Source organism: Scardinius erythrophthalmus (genome assembly GCF_964197995.2).
Source record: "Scardinius erythrophthalmus genome assembly, contig: HAP1_SCAFFOLD_94, whole genome shotgun sequence".
NCBI lineage: Eukaryota > Metazoa > Chordata > Actinopteri > Cypriniformes > Leuciscidae > Scardinius > Scardinius erythrophthalmus.
The window spans coordinates 292,261-301,998 of record NW_028296513.1 but is presented as its reverse complement, the minus strand read 5'-3'; positions in this window follow the sequence as shown (position 1 = coordinate 301,998).

The window sequence follows — 9,738 nt, the reverse complement described above, 5'->3', positions numbered from 1 at the left end:
GACAAAAACGCGTAAGCGCGTTGTCTACTGCCAGCATTTTGAGGCAGTTTATGTGCAGAAGCTTCTCCCGTTCTGACCACTGGCCGAAGAACGGTCTGCCCTCGAGCAGCGCTCCCCATCCCGAGGTGGATGCGTCCGTAGACACCACACTCACCCTCGAGGAAGTCCCCAGGCTTACACCTGATTGGTACCAGTCGTCCGCTTTCCAAGGTTTCAGAGCTGTGACGCACTTCTGATTGACCTTGAGACGAAGCAGACCGGATGTCCACGCTCGGCGTGGGACTCGCGCTTTCAGCCAGAACTGCAGTGGGCGCATGCGGAGCAGGCCCAGCTGGAGCACTGATGATGCTGAGGCCATGAGACCCAGCATCTTCTGAAATTTCTTGAGCGGGACAGATGCGCCGCAGCGGAAAGAGTCCGCTGCACGCTGAATGTCTACCGCGCGCTGTGGTGATAGTCGTGCTATCATGGACAGCGAGTCCAACTCTGTGCCCAGGAAAGATATCGTCTGACTGGGGGACAGAGAGCTCTTCGCCCAATTGACTCTGAGACCCAAATTCTCGAGGTGATTGAGTAAAATGGTCGTGTGCTCTATGAGCTCTGAGCGAGATTGAGCTAGAATCAGCCAATCGTCCAAATAGTTCAGTACTCGCACGCCCCTCATTCTGAGGGGTGCGAGCGCCGCATCCATGCACTTCGTAAATGTACGGGGTGCCAGGGATAAACCGAACGGCAGGACTGTGTACTGATATGCCTGGCCCTCGAAGGCGAATCTCAAAAATCGCCTGTGACGTGGCGCTATCTGTATTTGAAAATACGTGGATTTTTATACGGATTTTAATACTGATTTTTCTGGTCGTGAGCATCCTGAACTGTCGCTTCACAAGCACTCTGTTCAGTTGCCTTAGATCTACTATGGGTCCGAGACCCCCGTCTTTTTTCGGTACCAGGAAGTATCTGCTGTATAGCCCTCCTTCGCTCTGAACTTGAGAGAACGGCTCTATGGCCCATTTGCTCAATAGTTTCACAACTTCAGCTGGAAGTAAATGTGCTACTTCCGTTTTTACTGTGGTCTTGACGCGCGCCGTATAGCGGCGAGGCCGTCGGCGAAACTGCAGCGAATAGCCTCTTTTTATAATGTCTAGCACCCACTTCGAAACCCCAGGCCTTGCCCATGCATCTGCATGAATAGCTAGGGGTTGAATACGAAGCGCGCTCCAATCGCTCAGCGATGGAGAGGCTTCGGTGTGCTGTAACACAAGCGTCGCGCTCATGACATTTGAGGCAGGGGGCGCGCTGACAACAGCGGGCAGATTGCCCGCGCTCGACTCCTCTGCGGCGATCAACCGAGAGGGGGAGGGCTGGGCAAGTCCCGTAGGAACTGTCATGTCTGTGTGTGGATGTGGGCGCGGGATAGCGGGTACATTTACCACACCGAAAGCATTGTTCGCTTGAGTGAAGCGAATGCACGTTGGTTTCGTTTTTACAGAAACCTTGAGACATGCATAACGTATTGTTTGTGGGCACTGGGTAGTGGGCACATTTACCACGTTTAATGCGCAATCGATCTGAGTCAATTTTATGTGCTCGAGCCCTGTGTGACGGGCTGTGCTTGTGTGTAGAGATGGGCACTGGGCAGTGGGCATTCTTTCTACACATAAAACACCATCTGCCGTGGCCGGGACACCAGAAAATACACTCTCTTGGGGATTTATCTGGGTAGCCGTAAAAACGGCATTTGTGTGCAGGCAAGCGGGCGATAGAACCGGCTTGTTGGCTGCAGAAAACACTGGACCAGTCACATTTGCTGGAACTGGACGAGCGAAGAGCTTTGGTGGAAGTCCGGCCGCGGCGGGACTCGAACACCTTCGTTTTCCTAGGCGTGCTAGGACGACTTCGGGGCCTCGGGCTTTACCACAATCCTAGGCCGCGGGCCACGCAGGGCGGGGCGGCGGCCGGATGAGCGAGAGCGCGGTCTCGCGCTTCGGGCCTGACAGCACTGCGAAGTGGCGGCAGTGGGCGGTGGCTGGGGCTGTGAGCTCTGGGCAGACGGCTTCGCACGGCCTGCTGCAGAGCTGGAGCGCTTCGGGAGGAAGTGCTTCATGGCCTGTGACGCTTTCTGTACCTCGGCGAATCTCTCCGCAAAATCCTTCACGGAGGATCCGAAGAGGCCAGCGGGAGAAAGCGGAGCGTCGTGGAACGCGGTGCGCTCGGACTCAGCCATCTCTGAGAGCATTAGCCACAGGTGCCTCTCGGTTACAGTGAGAGAGGCCATACTCTGTCCAATGGCCTGTGCTGCAGACCTGTGCTCGCACGGAGAGCGAGGTCCATGGCGCTTAAGTCCGGCACGCAGATCGCGTCAGGTCCTTTCTCATCCAGCTTTCGGAGGAGATCGGCCTGGAAGATCTGCAACGTGGCCATGGTGTGCAGCGCTGACGCAGCTTGCCCGGCGGCGGAGAAAGCGCGGCGGAGCAGGCTTGACGTCGTGCGGCAAGCTTTTGAGGGTAGGGCCAGCTTAGCGCGCCGTCCAGCGGAGGGCGGGCATAAGTGGGCCGCTATCGCCTCTTCGACCGGCGGCAGCGAATGGTATCCCCTGTTCTTGGCATCGTCAACCGCAGAGAATGCCAAAGAAACAGATGGACGCACTCTAGCTGAATAGGGGGCGTTCCAGGACTTAGCGACTTCTTCATGTAGCTCAGGAAGAAAGGGCGCTGGTTTGGACACAGGCGAAGCGCGCTCCCCAGGCAGAAAAAAGCCATCCAGCCGGTTGTGAGCGGGCTGCTCGGGCGAAGACCACTCGAGGCCGAGGCTCTCCGCGGCCTGTGCGAGTACTCGCATGAGCTCCGTCTCGATGGACACTCTCTTGCCTGATGATGTGCGGGTAGGGGGTGCGAGATCCTCAGAGCTCGCCCAATCCTCACTGCCTGACGCCAGGATAGAGCAGGAATCATCCTCTCCCGGCAGGGTTTCCTCGTCAGCGATGTCAACGGAAGCGGCGGCAGACAGCGGCCGCTGTCCGTCAGGAAGAGAAGCTGACGAAGCCGGTGAAGCAGGCGGGCGAAACGGCGAGCTTTGGCGGCTGGGAGAAGGTTCCGGGACCCGCTGGGCACGGCGCTTTTTACGGCGCGACACCGCGGCGGGCGGGGGAGCAGTCTAGGCGAAAAATGCCAGGCGAGTCCTCAGAGTCGCCATGGGCAATAGCTCGCAGTGAGGGCAGCCGCCATCAGCGAGCGCGAGAGCTGCATGTTCCTCACCCAGGCAGGAAACGCAGATCACGTGGCGGTCCCCGTCGCTGAGTGTGGCTCTGCATGAGCCGCAGGAAGGCATCTTAAAAAAGACGCTACTCTTTTAGGATGTGTGTCGCTGCGGCGACACACACACACACACAATACAGAGAGTAAAAGGATATGAGCGCCGGATAGCGTAGCAGGAAGGCAAGGAAGGCGGCGCGGCCAGCGACTTCAGTGACTCTTTCAGACGGCGCGGCTTCTCTCCGGCTCCAGCGATGCGTGTGCTTTGCTTGAAGGATGAAAAATCAGATAATAGCTGCCTGCGAGCGGTATTTATAGGCCTAGACCACGCCGTTTCGGCGGGATGTGACGCAGCGGGCGCGAAGCACCCTCATTGGGTCTGACGTCACGCCAGGCCTCGCTCGAAAGGCTGCCTCAGTTGCCGCAGAGCAGCCAATAGGCGCGCGAGCTGCCTCGCCTATGTCTGTATGCTGCCGCAACGCGTTTTGCATTATTGAAAAATTAAGGATAATTTTTGGCTTCAATAGCTTGCGGAAAAAGGATTTTCCCCTAGCGTAAGATATCTTACGCAGTACAAGAGACCTCTCGTAAGAGAACAGGGAGAGAACAGAGAACTGACTAACACAACAGAGCTGAACCAAATGAACTAATGAAGACAGTGAACATGGAAACAAGGAGTGGCTAGAAACTGCACACAATGAACATTTATATTAGTTGAAAAACTAATAATGAATCAAAATGATTCAATAATAATTTATTATAATAATTATTAGTATGTATTATTAGTATATATGTAATGTATGTATTATTAGTATTAAAATAATTCAGACAAAATGAATCCCTGCCGCCATTTTGAAGTGCGTTTGTGAAGTGGACGAGGGAAGTTTATATGGACAGACCCTCCTTCCCTCGATTCTGACCGAGGGAGCGAGTCTACTTCATATGTACACTTCAGGCACCTATATGTCCCACAATGCAGTACGACTGTGACGTCACCACATACCTCATCTAATCACCACCACAACAAACAACTCTATGATATATTAATTATATATTTTTTTATTTAAAACAACCCAAACACACTATATACATTTGGATGCTGCATTAAACAAATTCTTAAAGGGAAAAAAAATGTAAATAACTAGATGTACCGCAGGGCGGTACAAAATATGACCGCCGCTCAGGCCTGCACTGGCTTTCCACAAAAATAAATGTGGAGCAATTTGGCTGTATTGCGTGTTTATGTATATACCTAAAAAAAAGTAGTAGTATGTGCATGTCTGTGTGTGTGTTTGTGTATGTGTGTCTGTGTGTGTGTCTGTGCGTGTATGTGTGCGTGCGTACATGTGTGTGCGCGTGTGTGTTTGTGTGTGTGTGTCTGTGCATGTGGATTTGTATGTGTGTGTATGGGTGTGTGTCTGTGCGTGTGGATGTCAGTGTGTGTGACAGTATCATCCTAAACCAGCAACCCTTCGCTCAACACCACCATCTACAGGCCGATGAGTGTACAGTCACTAAATGTGCACATAAATGAATTTATTTTATACCCCCCCATAGATGAAATTCTACGAAACTTAGCATACCCCCAGAGGATGTCAAGTTAATCATACACATGAAATATGGTGCAGTTCTGAACATCTCAACTGAAGATAGGGGCGATTAAAGTAGAATAATATTGCATTTTCATTTTTTATGGGAGGGGCGTAAATCACAAATGAGTGATTATGGGCTAGGTTGGTGTGGGCCCTTAAGACCAACATACCATAAAAATTTCTTCATCCTCGGTGCCACGGTTCAGGTAGTTATGTAGGAAAAACTGCATTTTTGGGGTTTGGGGGGGCCCAGCTCGGGGGGGGGAGTGGCCCCCGGAGACCAAACGAAATTTTTCCGTAAAAGTCTAGTGGGGCTACATGCCCACAAAATTTCATGTTCCCCGGTGTTTCGGTGTCCCTGGTATCGTTGACGAAAAATTCAGTAGATGACGAAAAAAAAAAAAAAAAAAAACCTTTGACAATCGATTATGGGCTAGATTGATGTGGGCCCTTAAGACCAACATAGCATAAAAAATTCGTCATCCTTGGTGCCACGGTTCAGGTAGTTATGTAGGAAAAACTGCATTTTTGGGGTTTGGGGGGACCCAGCTCGGGGGGGGGAGTGGCCCCCGGGGACCAAACGAAATTTTTCCGTAAAAGTCTAGTGGGGTTACATGCCCACAAAATTTCATGTTCCCCGGTGCTTCGGTGTCCCTGGTATCGTTGACGAAAAATTCAGTAGATGACGAAAAAAAAAAAAAAAAAAAACTTTGACAATCGATTATGGGCTAGGTTGATGTGGGCCCTTAAGACCAACATACCATAAAAAATTGGTCATCCTCGGTGCCACGGTTCAGGTAGTTATGTAGGAAAAACTGCATTTTGGGGGTTTGGGGGGCCCCAGCTCGGGGGGGGGGAGTGGCCCCCGGGGACCAAACGAAATTTTTCCGTAAAAGTCTAGTGGGGCTACATGCCCACCAAATTTCATGTTCCCTGGTGCTTCGGTGTCCCTGGTATCTTTGACGGAAAATTCAGTAGGTGACGAAAAAAAAAAAAAAAAAAAACTTTGACAATCCCCATATGACCGCTTTCGCTAGCTACGCTAGCGGCGGTCATAATAAACAAACTCCATAGCTGATTCCAAGTGATCAAGGGCTTAGGCCGTTCCAATTCAGCCCACCGCAGTTTCCGCCAGTAGTGGGCACTCGTGGAACGTAAGCAATGACGTACATCCGAGTGAACGAGACGGAGGGAAGTTAGCGAGTGAAGGGCATGACAATTTTGGACTGGAACGCAGCCCAGTCCATTTTTAGACACACACTATTGCGAAGCACTTCCCCTCGGGTGCGTTCTACTTTGTGAAGTGGACGAGGGAAGTTTATATGGACAGACCCTCGCTCCCTCGATTTTGACAGAGGGAGCGAGCCTACTTCATTCAGGCAGCTCCATATACCACAATGCAATACGATTGTGACATCAACACATATTGCGATTAATTCACCCTTCTTATACTGTCTATGAATTTACCCCACCACAAACAACTCTATGATTTTTTATAAAATATATATATAAACAACTCAACTCCTAACCCACACCTATATGCATTAGACATGCTGCATTAGACAATTTCGTAAGGGAAAAAAATCAATAATAAATCAACCCCATAGTGGATTTCAAGTGATCAAGGTTTTCAAGCAGTGACGCACATCCGAGTGAACGAGATGGAGGGAAGTTAGCAAGTGAAGGGCATGACAATTTTGGACTGGAATGCAGCCCAGGGCCGACGCTGCCTATCCATGTTATAGATTAAATACGAAAGTAAAACGGCCAGTAGGTGGTGGCAAGTTACTGTCTTTTCAAGTGATTCATTCGTTCAAACTTATCATTCAAATCAGGAATTATTTTATGAAACACTGTGTTTTGCTCGGAGAGAATCTAAACTGTTTTCGTCAAAATATTGTTTAAAACTCACTCAAAATTAACTTGTTATATTGATTTATACAACAGCTCAATAAACATTTGCAATCGCTCTAATGATACGGGGGGGAAACTATTGCTCGTGTGATATTGCTTAACTGTATAATTTTATAATCTCAGTGCTAAAAATGTGATAATTTATAAAAACCAACACCCTTGTTAATGACATACTGTATGGAAGACAAAAGCTACAAATATGTTTAAAGGGAAAACAATACATGACAAAATATGCAGACAGTTTACATTTAGCAATATACAATGATCTAAACAATTGCGATGGATGGCATATCTTTAACCCCTTACTCAACACCCCCAATTTTGGCAAGTGCTGCATACATGACATACCCAAATAAAAAGGTTGCTGCTCATAAGTCATTCTGAATAGACACATAACCAACATACATTTAGAAAGCCAACCCTTGAGAGTTTACAGTTCAAGACTCAAAATTAACCAGACTGTTATTAATATTGAGATATATAAGCTCAAACATAAAAACAAAAACAACAAATATTAAGAATATATTTATTAAATGTATAAAAATATTATGTGAATTTAGGATAGCAACTTATAACCACAACTAAAGTGTAGCCACAACTGTGGCCATGCTTCATTTCAAATCTGAGAATGATATCTCCAAAATTATGCATTTTATGAAGCCTATTGTGAGACCATGTCAGGGGAGGATTTGGAGAAGTTTTACAGAAGGCAAACAAGTTTCTCATCAAATAGTTTATTGCCCTCTAAACACCCATTTACAGTCTCTGACTAATGTCTGGCGATGAAAACTGGACCCATTCATGTTCTTTTCATTTAAATTGACCAACCTTTCACACCTCTGCCAGTATGCGACTTAATCTTCATTATTCTTTTATCCTTATTCTTTTGTTTGAATTCAGCCATTATAGGCTTTCTTCTAGCATAAGGCTTGGTCATTTACACCTAATGTAACCCCCTATAGACGAATAATCCACCCATTAACTTAAGTCTTGTTAGAAAACAAACAACAAAAAACTATTATTGGAACTTTAAATGCGAATTATTTTAAAAATATATATATTATGGAATAGAAAGCTCCTGCAGCAGGTGCATTAGCACAACAGTTAGCCTCAAGCTACATGACACAATTTAATTTATTAATATTACACTTAAAGCTCACTTTTAAACACCATCGAGTATTTGTATCCTATTCCGGTCGCGGTTTAGAATGGTTTCAAGTCCAAAAAAGATTTTGAAATATATGAAGCTATGGGCTATGCTTATCCGGCTTACCTTTATTTTTTATTCATATAAAAATACCCCAAATCGCACGAAAATAACACACAAAACACATATACTTAAATCGTGCATTTATTAGAACTTGTTTCGGTGAAGAAATGTCACTTTCGCTTTGTTTATCACGGATGTCCAGAATGAGGAAGTGCACACAGGACGCGTCATGCAGAAGAGGTCACGTTGAACCACGTGAGATGATTGACAGCTGTACAGCGAATGTTATAGCTTTGAGGTCAAAAGTCACGCAAATCAGGAAGAGGAGATACACATCTAGCTACGTTAGCTGTTTGAGCTCTTCAGATCGCATAATTCAGGGGAAAATGAATAGAATTGGTATTCTGTATGACGAAAATATTTTACTAACATGTGATTATTAATCATTATTTCTCCAAATATGCGCACCATTGTAATAATTGCCCTGGCGGATTCTGTATATTATATGTATTTGAGCACAAATAAACTGGAGAAGACGAGAATGAATGTTGTGCGAGTGATAATTTCTATTCAAAATAACGAACGTTACAGATTAATTATTTTGCACTCCTGGCATAAATTAAGAAATTAATGTCAACCAGTTTAATCATAAACAGTGGTCAAATATCGAAGCTGGAGTCTTAAACCTTCCGATGCTGATTTTGTCCAGATCAAGTAAGAGTGTGCTGTTTTGACGAGTAATTCATTTTGAACAACAATAATCCGGGATCACCAGTGATCCCTGCCGAGCAATTGGAACTGTAATTCAAGAGCAAATATATTAGTGAGGTACAGTAGTAGGCTATATATGATATATTCTCTTGTGCAAAAGACAGGAATTGAAGAGGCAACAAGCAAGCATATATTATTATTATTATTGTATGAATACTGAAAAAATCTAATAGTAATATAACAGGTATAGACGATGTACACATAAGAGTGACGTTGTTAGGCCGGTGCATAGGCCATATTGGCAGCTGCGTTTCGCTGTTGCTGGCAAGTTGCAGGCACATAGACATACAGTATAACGGTGTCCTGCCACGGAAAGATTTTATCCCAGCTGGCCAGCTCTGAAATTGCCAGCTGACGGTTATCTTCACCTGTACGAGTGAGCATCAGTAGCCATGAGTCGCAATGGAGTGGTGCGACTCTCAGGTGCGGAGGAGAGACCTGACACTCATTACTGTGGATGCTCAAAAGAAGTTGGAAGCCATAGGGAGAGGTGGGTGCCAGTTTTATTTTTGTAAAATCATTTTTTCCTGTTTTTTCTTAGTTAGGGAGTTAGTGTTGCATGCAAAACCTGACCTTTTGACTTGTGCATTTGAAGAATAACTCCTACATTGTGCTCTACTTCATTGCATTGCATAAAACAGTGGTTCTCAGTTTTGCTCGTGCCCCCTTTAAAAATAAATAAAAATCTGGTGTCACACAAAATAATTTCACTAAAAATTATAAAAATGGAAAGAGCTGCAATCATTTTATTGACTGGTCTAAGGTCTCAAAGCTAAGAGATGTTATTATTATTGCTACTATTGCTATTGATAAAATTATTATTACAATTACTACTATGATGGTTTCAAATTGTCTTGAGTTTATATCTATATATTTTTCTCTCCACAACATCACCAGAAGAATGTAAGTAATAATGATTGTTATTATATTAATCGATTGCTTAAACTTATCACTGTACCTGCATACACTATACATCTATATATTTTGGTGATCTTTTTTT